Genomic DNA, 13,378 nt, shown 5'->3' with positions numbered 1-13,378 from the left:
TATAAATACTGTAATTTAAGCAATGATACCAAATAAATTATTATATAGTATTCCTCTGGTAAGCATAAAATTTTTATTCATTATAGCCATTGCATTGGTAAGATTAGTGTTAATTAAGAAATGTAAATGGCTGTTGGAAGATGGCCTGTTGCTTTGATAGGAGAGGGTCAAGCCATTGGAAGTGCCATTTACCAAGGTAACATACTGTAAAAGCGTTGGACCCAGGAAAGTGACAGGTTGCTGTTGCTGTGTTGTTGGATTGTTCTGCTCAGTGACCCACTCCTGCTTACCCTTGACTCGCCCCAAAGCAATATAAATGCGATACTGTGTGTGTGGAAGATTGACACGTGTTTGAGGATAGGTACTTGAGATGCTGTATTCTTGTTTGCCTAGTAGCTTTCATAACACATCTTCTTAAGCAATGTATTTAGCCCATTATTGTATTGTTTCATATCATCTATAAAGGCTCCCACATGTTTGCATGCTTCAGCCATGGTCAACTGATGGTGGCTATCCATAATGCTCAGTGTGACAAAAATAGATGCAAACTTTGTTGATATTACAAAGATGTAAACAACACATAAAAGTACTGTAAGTTGTAATATGCAAAATAAATTGGTTAGGAAGAAGAGCTACAAAGTCTGTCATGACAACAAGCTTATGAACCAAGATGTGGAAGTTGTATGAGTTTTTCTTGACAGAATGTTAACCAGAGGGATGACACTACTGATGCCTCAAGTAGTATATCACACAAATTTTACAGTGATGAGGATACTTAATTGAAGGCAATGATGTATACTGTAAATATTCAACAATGTGTAATATGCATGTTATTACTAAATAACTTTGACATTTTCCTGAGGCACCTTTTGGTGTCATGGAGTTGCATGTCATGTACAGGTTTACACTGTGTGTCATACACGCATGAAGGTGTTTTAAGAATATTTTGCATGCATTGGAGTATAATAGTATTGCTTTCTCATAAAGTACTGATAGCTATTCAAAAGCTCTGCATGGTGATGGAACTGCAGTCACTTAACATTCTGTGATGGCTGTGATTGCAAGATGTTGATTATACAGTACAGTACCAGTGTGTTCATAATACTTGAGCAAAAGATGTCATGAGCCACAAAGCAAGTTGTAAACAAGTGTAATACTGATGACAGAATGTGGTATGAGAGTATGAAATAATGCAAATGCTGCATCACGACAACATTTCCATACATATGCAACTAAATATGAGATCTGAAAAGTTTGGAAAATAATAATGTAACCATGCAAAAGAATCAGGGGAACAATGAAAATATCAAGATGGGGTACTTACTGTAGAGGTGATACATATTAAATGATCACTATGAGCCACAAATGGTTGGTGAAAGTAAGTAAATAGGATTTGTAAAGAACTCTTTCTAGGGCTGGTACAGAAGCCACTTCGGGTTTGTACAGAAGTCATTTAAGGTCTGTAAAGAAGGGAGCTCTGCTTTCCTTATTCTTATGTAAAGTGTAATATGACTGTATAAAGATGTTCATAACCGTATGCTTGCAATATATGATTTGCGTGCATTTTGGATATACTGTAGCAAAGTATGGTATTGTATATGTTTTATGCTAATTTCCTACTATTATGTGTGTACAGTTAATATTACAATAGGATCTTCCAGTATTTCCTTTGTAAATATTGATGCTCCCATTATTATTGTTGTAAACATATCATATATTTTTTCAACATCATAACCAAGGCTACATTTTCTCCTGAAAGTGGTTAATTTATAAGTGACAACCCTTTGTTATTAGAAATGCCGTGATCAAACATGCAGGGTACTACTCCTCTAGACCTTATAATCACTCTTTGATCCAGTAAACAGCCATGTAGCACAAGTATTAGGCCACATCAGGTAAGACTCTACAACTTGGCCATTGGAGGTGATGTGCTTTGCTTTCTGAGGTATTTTTATTTTCTCTCTTCTCTCTTCCCCCCCCCCCCATTCTTGTTTTACCTCTTACTCATCTCTTGTTTTCTTTCCTTTCCTCTTCTCTCCTCTTCCCAGTCCTATCCTGTTGTATCCTCTTTTCTTTCACCTCCTCATTCATTTTACCTAATCTTCTCTTTCATAAGTATGTTGCACAGATTCAAACAGATGATTTTATGCAACTTGGGATGGAACTTTCAGATTCTGGGAGTTAGTGGAAATAATCTGAAACCCTGTCTGTATGTGAGGTTCCTCCCAAGGTTAACAAAGTTGTGTTACCAGTATAATTAAAGGAAAAGCTATTGTTGAGTTATTGAGGCCAAATAGCTTATAATATACAGTTATGGAAAGAGGATATATGTTTCAGTGTTTGGAGACTCATTAAGAATATTTTTTTTCTCCTTTTCTCCTCCCCCACCCTTTATCTATTGTACTTAGCAGGCCATGAGAAACCAGGCACATCCAAGTTTTGATGGTGGATATGTGGAGTCTTACTAAACCCCTTCAGTATGATGAGTTGCTTTATTTAATTCATGCAATCCCTAAAATATTGTAATCAGCTTGGGAGAGACTTTATGATTTGGTGGAATTACATGCAACTCATAAATATAATACTTATATATATTTATACATTCTCATGCTGAAGATGTTACTGATGTTTCTAGTGTTGGTTGGTGTGTGCCATTACTGAATTTTGTATTTTCACTTTACCTGTACCGTGTTGACGTGAAATTAGGACCTATAGTATTCTGCTTTACCTTAAACCCTTCCTTACAAGGATGTCTTCTGTATTTTATTCATGCTTTCATCAGATGATTATATTCATCTTTGAGGGGAGATTTTGGAACTGGAGAGGTTAAAGTTAGATACTAGAGATCCTTCATCTGTATATCTATCTATAACTGGATGCCTTAACCCTGGAAGGGATGGCCACAAGCAAGACAACTTCATGTCAAACTGTCCTCCACCTTCAGGCTGTCCTCTCCTAAACTCACAATCCATCTCCCTTATACCTTTCCCATCCCTCCATCTCACAAACCCCCTCTCTCATTATGTCTCCACCTATCTCTCCATTTCATCCTCTGTCTCCCCCTCCCCCTTCACCTCACTTATATACACACTCTTAGTCAGGCTGTCATTCTCCCTAAATTGAAGAAATTTGATGGTAGTAGTACTTAATAAGAAATAATAATAAAAAAAAAAAAAAAAAGCTTAGCCCTTCAGTACTAAGCATTTTTCATCTCAGTTACCATCAGTTTTATAGTTTAATACTGTAATCCCAAACTGCAAAGGAATTAGTGAAGGATATAGTGATCTAACCCCTCTAAATCAGAAAAGTCGCTCTTAAGCTGAATAGTCTCCAGCAAAATAAAATATGAAAGACATCATCATAATGGAGTGGTTGATTTTTATGACACTGTAATAGTTCTTGCATATTGGTCTTAGTTTATACACAAGTCCTGAGAGTAACCCCAATATATGAGCTTATACAAGGCATTAGTGATGTGACCAGTGTGTTTGGGACAAGATACAGACAGTCCATGTTGTAAGTCAGGGATTCACAGCCTTTCATACAATTGATACTGTAAACTGGGAATATCTGGCCAAACAGCTCAATAAGTAGTTGTTATTGTGGACCCAGATTCATTTGAATATGAACCCAGTTGACTGTGGGCCCAAGTTGTCCTTCTCTTATGGTCCAGCATCCTTCTTTCAACGATGAGGTAGCCCATCACGTGTAGTCCATCCTCCTCCTTCCAGCAGTGAGGAGGATGTCCATCTTTTACTGTCCGTCATCCATCTTTCAAAGTATAAGGAGGGAGCTGAGGGATGTTTGTTTAACTAGACAGTGTTGCTACTCGATATATCAGTGTCACCACGTGAAGGCGTCTCTCCAGTACCAGCTCTATGGAAACTTAATATGCAGTTGTTTTAGGATTAACTGTGGAATTAATAGCAAAAGAGATTACCAAAATGGTGACTTATAATGAGGACTTTCTGTAGTGTTTACATGCATCCAATTACAGTAGTTTGCTTTTTTTTTTTTTTTTTTTTTTTTTTTTTTTCCTGATGCTCGTCTTTTTACATTACTGTGTTGTACTGTATCATTTAATTACGACAACACCATATACCTCCTGGAATGACATTGTGGTTTATAAAACCTAAGTAAATATAAAGATTCCAAGACAGAACCTCTTATTTGATATACCTGTATGTAAAACATTTACTCCCCCCCCCCCTAGGATTCAGTCTTCAGTGTTTGACATTACCTACCTTCCATCTGATTTTTTTTTTTTTTTTTTTTTTTTTTTTTTTGAACTGCTATCTGCAGATCATTTTGTTAACTTTGAAAAGACAAATTATATTCTTGCTACCTCCAGATCATTTTGTTAACTGGAAAAACAATTTATAGTCTTGATAACCTGCAGACTGTTATGTTAACTTCGGAAAAATGCTTTATATCTGGGGTTAGAAATAGTCTCCATTAACCCCTTCACAACTCATTTTCTCTACCTAACTGAATAAAATTATCTGCAGATGACAAAAATACACTTTAAAAATAGGACACTGGATTGAAAGGGGTTACCAAATTACACAAAGACCCACTGGCTTATTAAACATCCCAGCCTATGGACAGCTGTGAGTAATGGCACAATGTCAGGAACTACAGGAATTAAGAAAACATGCTTTAACCACCCGTATAAATGAAAGGTATGTTCAGAATAAATAAGCCCTATTTTTATATAACCTTTAAAATTTTAAAATATCTGACACATTACAACCAACATATGTACATTACAAACATTTCAACTTCCTGTATAGTCAGCTTTCCTGAAGCTGACAAATATTCCCAACCCCTTTCAGTTCAGGTGAAGGCAGCATGCAGTCAGATTAGAGGGTTGATTTGACTAATAACCTAGGAGATTTGTATCATATCCAAGGCTCATCCAACTTCATGCAAACATGACATCGTTTTCCAGTTTGAGAGTAGCCTCATTCCGTCTAATGAAAATGAACCATCTATAACTGCTTAGCCATGCCTGAGAGAGCACTGCATTGAACCCAGCCTGATGACATCCTTTTCTATTTTATCAGATTACCACCACAAACACCGACTCAGCTCAATGCAAATTCTCTAGCACAGAAGGGGTTAATCAATGTTATCTCCAATCCAACAGGATCAAGAAGTCTTCCAACCTGAGTATAATCACCTGCAGATGGCACAGAATTACAGAAAAATACATCCATGGGTAACAGCATTAATGTTTGAAGCTCCTGTTTGTTTGCATTTTTACAAAGAAAATCAGAGTTTTTTTCTATTTCTGCATCATAATGTAATGTCTTGGAGAAACCAAAAGCAGGCAAAAAATATGGTTTCATGAGAATTTTAAAACAACAGAGGTACATGACCATTAAAACAGTTCTGTGAGAATTTAAAAACAACTGAGTACTATATGCAGTCTTAAAAAATATGGTGTTTTGAGAACACAGAATCAACAGAATAAATGATCTCTGAAAATTTCATACCACCTGTGGCAGATGCGATCTAAAACCAGAGGGCAACTAAACCAAATAATATTTGATGTAAAAAGAATGAGCCAAAGGCTGATAGCATGCAAAATTTATCATTGCCAGAGAAAACTGGACAAAGGGAAAGCTAAATTCAAGAAACGTTCATTTTGAGATGTCTGTATGTACTGAATTTTTAAATGACTGGAGGTCACCAGTAGTGGAGAAGACAGAATAAGGTGATCCAGAGTTAATCAACTGGATACACAGAAGAGTCTGAGAACCAGATAATATTTACATTAGGGAACTGGACAAAAACGGGGTGAGTCTGAAGCTAGCTGGGTGCTGGGTACCTGCAGTAAGAGGGAGCAATGCAAGGAGAGAATAAAAAAAATAGTGGCCAGAGTAGTAGTTCAAGATGATAAAGATGCAATAACGATGTAATCTGCTGTGATGCAAGTGCTATAGTGTACTCACTTTCCCTTTGTCATAAACATGTCTTTAAATGACGATATATAATACAGTACCTGGTCTGTTCAGAAAGCCTCTGACCTTACCCTCTAAAACAATAAATAGCTAACCTGTTGAGCTAGGACACTAATCCCCCTCAAAGTAGGCCCCATTTGACTTGACACATGTAGCCCAGTGTTCTTTCCACTGCCTGAAATGCTGTATTTTTCAAAGTTGGTTTTCAGTATCTCCTTTCGACATGGAAGTAAAATTCTCATGTGGGAAGGCTCCCCACACACAGCTCTTCTCAACAGGGTGGAGACAAAGGCTTTTCATCTCATTAACTCTCCTCCTCTTACTGGCTTCTTTCAACCTCTGTCTCTTCACTGCACTGTTGCATCTTTATCTCTTTTTTATAGCTACTTCAATGGTCACTGGTCCTCTGAACTGTATGCCTGCATCCCTCCACCACTATGGAGGGTATGTAGCATCTGTCTAGCAACAAAGTCTCATCCTTTTTCTGTCCAACTCTCTAATGCAAGAGTTAACCACTACTCCTAGTCCTTCATGTATGCAACAGGCCGACTCTGGAACTGTCCCCCTCTCTTTTTTCCTACTGTCTACAATCTCCAGTCTTTCAAATGCAGTGTGTCCAGGCATCTCAAAATGAATGAATCTTGAATTTGGCTCTCTGTTTTCTTGTTTTGTTTTTTTTTCTTGGAGGGAGCAATTTTGCAGGCCCCTGGCCTTTGGTTCCTTCTTCCTTGTATAAAAAAAAAAAAAAAAATCCTGCTTGTGCTTCATCACATTTGTCATGGTCTCTTTTCTCGTCACAAATCGGGAATCCTTCAGCAGAGTTTGGATCTTGGGGAATAACCAAAAGTCACACGGAGCCACATCTGGTGAGCAGGGAGCCTGCCAGACCCGCAGGATGTTGTGCTTGGCCATAAATTCCTGAATTAGTTTAGAAGAATGGGAAGAGGCACTGTCATGGTGCAGCTCCCAACTTGCTGCTTTCTAAAGGTCTGGTCTCTTCTGCCAAACTGCATTATGAAGACAATGGATAACGTTGAGGTAATATTGTTTGTTGACAGTCTGACCTTCTGGTGCATATTGTGATGCACAACACCACTGTGGTCGAAAAAAAACTGTCAGCATGAAATTCACCTTGCTGCAAATCTGTCATGCTTTTTTTGGCCAAGGCGACCCTGCAAGCTTCCACTGGGATGACTGTGCTTTGGTTTCTGGGTTGTACCTGTACACCCAAGTTTCATCTCCAGTCATAACAGTCTTCAGAAGTCTGGATTGTGATCTGCACAATCCAACATGTCTTGAGCAATGTTTATCTGCAGAGGTTGCTGTTCATGTGAAAGGAGTTTTCAAATGAACTTGGTGGCAACCCTTCGCAAGCCTAAATCATCCACTAAAATTTTGTGTGCTGATTCATTGCTGACTCCAACTTCATTAGCAATTTTTCAGTCAACCAATGATTTCCCTTGAAAAAATCACAGATTTTCTTGACATTTTCAACACTCCTGCTTGTTGATGGCCTCCCAGGATGTGGATCACTCTCGAATGACATTCAGCCATTTTTGAAGTGATTGTAAAACTCCTTTATCTGCATTATCCGCATGGCTATCAGGACTTGTTGGATCATCCTGATAGGTTCAACTTGGGTATCATAGGCAGAATCTGATGCAGTATCACTGTTTGACGTTTTCGGTTGTCGTCATGAATGCAGGAACACAAGAAACGTAAGGTGCACGACCATGAACACAGGCTGACTAATAGCCAATGAGTCGCTCATGTCAGCTGGCATTAATCACGCATGCGCACAATGGTCCTGCACTACGCTACGCAAAAAACGGCCCCTATCCTTCAACTGGTTGGTGAGAAAAAAAAAGAAAAAGAGGTCGGATACTTTCTGAGTGGACCTCGTATGAAGCATGCTGGGTATAAATACTTATTTCAACTGAATTTGTACACAGACAGTACTTGATGACCACAAAGTCAACAATGCTATGTACAATGGTGGGCATCAGGATCCCTGACTGATATGCTTCTGCCAGAAATACCTTGCACATTTGTGCTAATGGAAGTTAGTGGGACATGCACCTCCTAAATTACCACCCAATACTGGCACTCCTCACCATGCTAACCCCTAAATCATAGGATGTCTTTTTAAAGCATTCTTGCTACTTCACTTAATTTTACCCAACTTAAGAGAGACAATGCAAATTGGAGGGGTTAAATACAGCGCTTCATTAATACCTACACTACAAAGAGGCTCTCCTAAGATGAATAAAATCAACTATGTGACAGCAAGCATAAATAACAAAAACACCTTACCAGTGACGTGGCTATGGATGTGTGCAAACAAAATGCTAGTTTCTGTAAAACAAAAAGACTGGCTTCCAGTTTAGAAGTTGTAAGCACAAAACCACTCAATTCTGTCTTCAAAACATATCGTCGCAAGTGTTTATTTTTTTTATAATTTTAATAATATGTACCATTAGAGTACAAAATTCAACTCTTTATCAGTCAGCCACTTGCATGCTGTACAATCATTTTTTGCATTTAAAATCATACTACTGTATTTATTTTTTTTCTTAAAACTGTACATAATAATGATACAGTACACTCTTGATACACTGAACCCTGTTTTAACAAATTTCGATCTTAACGACCACCTTGAACGGGCCGAACGTTATGTTCATTTAACGAATTTTGTTCGGTACAAGAATGGACGCATGAGAAACATCCACCAGCGTGACATGACAACTAAACATAGATTTATCCAAGGCCTACTTGCAGTCTTTATTTGCAGTGCAATTACCTCCTGACTGGTAAGAATAAATACATAAGAGAGTAAACAGGGCATTTACTGAGAAAAAGGGCCATTTAGACCTAGCTGTATGTTACTGTGTACGAACGTACAGCCGAACGACATTCTATAATTAACGATCTTTGTTCGGTAAAAGCCATGACACCTGGGAAATTACTGAACGGCATGGTGTTCGGCTTTAATGAACTATCAACTTTAACGTCAAGGGCTCCCGGCCTTTGGTTCCTTCTTCCTAGCATTAAAAAAAAAAAAAAAAGTTCCTTATATCGAAGATGTACTGTATTTTAGAATAAAATACACGTCTATAGTTTTATTTATGTAAAAAATAAATTATACCCACATGGTGAAATTATGTTTATTATGCCCTGAGTTACACAGTTCTGAAACGTGGATTCATGTTACACGGCAACAACAACCATGACCCTATACTGTACCAAGCTGCATGATTTCAGAGTTACAATGGTTCAGCCTGGTGGAAAATCTCGCCGATGCTTGAAATCTGGCACGTGGTGACATCATGGTGTACAAACCTCAAAGAGAGAGAGAGAGAGGAGAGAGAGAGAGAGAGAGAGAGAGAGAGGTGAGTGGCAGGAATGGACTAATTTTGCCATAGAGTCTCTTAGGTGTGAGGAGGAATTCTGTTATCTGGGGGACACGACGTGCTGGAAGGGGGGCTAGAGATAGCACAGTAGCAAGGGAAAGCAGTGGTTGGAAGAAGTTTACGAGCTGTTACTTCTTCTGACATTGAGAGGATTCTCCCCCTGTGTTAGATAGTCCTTGTTTGCAGCATGTGTTCAGGAATGTAATGGTGTATGATAGTGAGACCTGGGCAGTAGAAGAAGAGGATATTTGTAGGCTCAAACAAAGTGAGCATGATCAGATCGATGTGTAGAGTGTCCTTGAATGAAAGGTCTGGGGGGTTAGGACAGCAAGAAGAGTTGAGAGGATGGATGGGACTTGAATTTACTAGTAACATGATGAAAAGAGGTCAATTGAGATGGTCTGGGTATGTAGAGAGGAAGGAGGATGACAAATGGGTGTGGATGGTGAGAAGTATGAATGCTGAGGGCAGAGTTGCAAGTGGCAGACCAAAAAAGACTTGGGATGATGTCATACAGTATGGCCTCAGTGAAAGAAGTGCCACAATATGTTACTTTTCTAATATGACTATTTTATGCATGTTTACCTCTAGACGATAAGGTATGTCTTTAGGAAGCATATCAGCATAGTAGGCAAGTCTGTCCATTAGGGGAAAGTGTGAGCCAAGCACAAGATGTGGTTAACACATTAGTATTCATATACTGTAACGTGTTTCAATGGCTCAAAATATACAGTTTCGTGTCACACAGTGTGAGCCGAGCACAAGATGTGGTTACCACATTAGTATTCATATACTGTAATGTGTTTCAATGGCTCAAAATATACAGTTTCGTGTCACACAGTACCCTGCATTAACACATTAATCTTGTAATTCAGGAGGCCACTGTATAACAATTCTGACCCTACAATCTGAAGCCACAGAACCTTCACAATAAACAAAAACATCACTCAACTCCCTCCCTATTCTCCACATGAAGGAGGGTGGTCTGTAGAAGGGCAGCTTCAGACTGTAATCCACCAAGTCCACATCCAGATAAGAACAGGCCCATAAAAACAATAATAACAAAGTTTCATTATGTGAGTATAATTTCTTCCAACTGAACAATTCCTAGCACTGTGAAATCAAGACTAAGTTGTACAGGTATATTTAGAGTCAAGCACAGTGATTAAATTTATATACTACTACTCACAAAAGAGGTAACTCTATGGGAGAATTAAAGAATATTTAGATAATAAATATACTGTCAATATAGTCTAAATGAGTTTTCAAACAACTCTATAAATTACTTAATTTACCTTGTCAGGAGTAACTGTTTTGTTTTGTTATTAATGGTTCCAACATGCTTGCATGCGTCGGCCTTGGTCACCCAATGGCAGCTCTCCATGCTGCTCGATCTCTAGCAGCCTTCCTATTCAGTCCTTTATCCCTGAGGTCAAGCTCAACGACTTCATCCCAGGTCTTTTTCGGTCTACCTCTCTCAACCCTACCCCTAACGTTAACACTTCTCACTTTCTGCACCCAACTGTCATCCCCCATCCTCTCCACATGCCCAAACCTCCTCAATCTACCCCTCCTCATCACAACACCAATACACTCCAGTCTCATCCTACCTCTTAACTCTTCCATCGTAAACCTAGACCTCCCAGGCCTCGCATTCAAGGATGCACTGCACATCCACCTATTCACTGTCATTTCTGTGCATCTGAGCCTGGAACATCCTCTTCCTTTACTGCCCAGGTGTCACTACCATACAGCATTACACTCTTAACACATGCCACTTACAAAGATCCTTTAGTACAGGGGAGAGCCATCTCAGTGTTAGGAGAGGCAACAGCTCCCTGATCTTTTTCAACCACTCCTCACTCTAGCCACAGAGCTAGCTCCAGCCCCACCTCCAGCACTAACATGTCTCCCAGATAACAAAACTCTTCTACACAGTCGAGAGACTCACCAGCAAGATCAATCCGTTTACACCTGACAATCTCCACATGCTCTCCCTGACACACTGCACACATGAAATGATCAGCATTACCTCCCAGTCTACCTCTAATACCACTAAGTCTCTTATGCACCCATGTACCACAAACACTGCACAAGATGGAATTACCTCCCATGCCCTTGTGGCAATTTGCACATGACCACTCTTTCTCTTCTTTGACAGTACCTGCACCTGCCCTACATTCCATGACCTTTGTAATGGCTACAATATGTACTGTAATGGCTACATTTAGGTATTGTAATGCCTATATATGTATTGTTACAAATATTAACTATATAATCATTACCTATGTCAATTTCCCTTCTTTATACAAGATGGAAAATCTGCAAGGCTTCCTTTGATCTCTTGACATTAATCAGAGGAGACATGAAGCCCTTGGTTTACTGCCCACCCACCCACCTTCCCGTGCCAGAGGACACTACAATATATAGGGTATAGGCGGTCTGCAACACAAGTGTTGAGTGGTGGGGCTGCCACATGGTTAAGGCAATAAAATTGTTGCACCCACTACCTCTGACCCTTCATTCATCTTTTGTCACATATGTGGCCTTGTGTCATTCTCAACTCTGCCTTGGGATTAGTTTGTTAATAATAACTCTGAGATCTGGTGAGAAATACTACTGCACAGGTTATGTATTATAAGATGTGATTAAATGGGGTCAAAGTGGAAGGCTGGAATCCACTCTGCATGTTCACATAGGGATATGACCCTACCATTCAGCCTGTATGTTGCAAGGAGCATCATACCTCCTAATCACACAATAAATGCCAGATAATACAATAGGCTATCCAAGGCTTCCTCTCTCCCCTTATTTGTATCACAAGAAAGATCAAAGAGGCTTGCTTTCAGTCTCCTCACTTAAGTGAATGGAACATGCTGAGAACTGTACACAAGATGAAGTTTGTATACCTTACATATTGTAACTAGTGTGATTTACTACAAAAATTTTAAAATACATTTTCTACACTCTACTTTCTGTATTGTGATCTGTAAGAATTAATATTGATCAGTGTTAGCTTTTCTCTTCTTCCCCAGATCATTTACCAGTGTATCACCTCCAGTAATGGTAGCAAACCTACCACATGGAGTGGCTTAATCAATTAACTGAGTTTGTGTAAGTAATGTAGAAACTCAAATGAACCACGCAGTAATTTAAAGAGAAAGTATGAATGTATGACCAAATAAAGTAGCCCTCAATACATGTCAAGGATGTGTTTTAAAAAATCACAGTTTTTCTTATATACTGTACTGTGGTTAGTATTGTAAATTTGGTTCAATAATTCTAGAGAACTGGTAAATGAGCTTTATATGAAGCAATGTAAGTTTGTCAAATAATTTTTTTTTCTAATTTTCTATGGACTTTATAGCCAGACTATGCATCACATAAAGGTGACACAACAAGGATCTATTGCAAGGAAATTTAGTGGAATGTTGATGTGCCAGGTTAGAGAAATAGGACTAAGCTAATACAGCACATGAACGACAAATAAGAAATTTGTACTGCACTACAATATTGAGATCAGTGCTACAGAAGCTAACAAATGTCTCAATATGCTCTGATCTGCCAACAGTAACATCAACTGTTACTATGTACAATACTCTATATGGGGTACTGCTGTTCCTACCTGCTGCTGTTGCTGTTGCCTTCGCTAGTGCATGAATCTGAAGTTGTGAGAGTAAAATATGTTACTTTCAGAGTTATGTTACTTTTATACAAAAAATGATAAGTAAAAACTGTACATGTAGTCCTCATCTCAAGCTGCTTCATGCAGTGCTGTGTCATCATTAAACTGCTAATGAATGATAACTGTTGCAGTAGTAGCTGCAACATCAGGCTCATCTCAATGCAAAAAAGTTATCCCTCCTCCTGCAGTCCACCATCCTCCTTGTGAAGAGATGGGGAGGGATTTGAAATACATTTGTATAACCAGGTGTTGGAACCACCCAGTCACCATGTGAAGGCATCCCTCTAAAGCAGCAGGGGACAGGGTAACACTGGGAA

This window comes from Coenobita brevimanus, chromosome 14, assembly GCF_032717465.1.
Source record: "Coenobita brevimanus isolate Jiangsu-jjx chromosome 14, ASM3271746v2, whole genome shotgun sequence".
NCBI lineage: Eukaryota > Metazoa > Arthropoda > Malacostraca > Decapoda > Coenobitidae > Coenobita > Coenobita brevimanus.
This window is presented reverse-complemented; position numbering follows the sequence as displayed.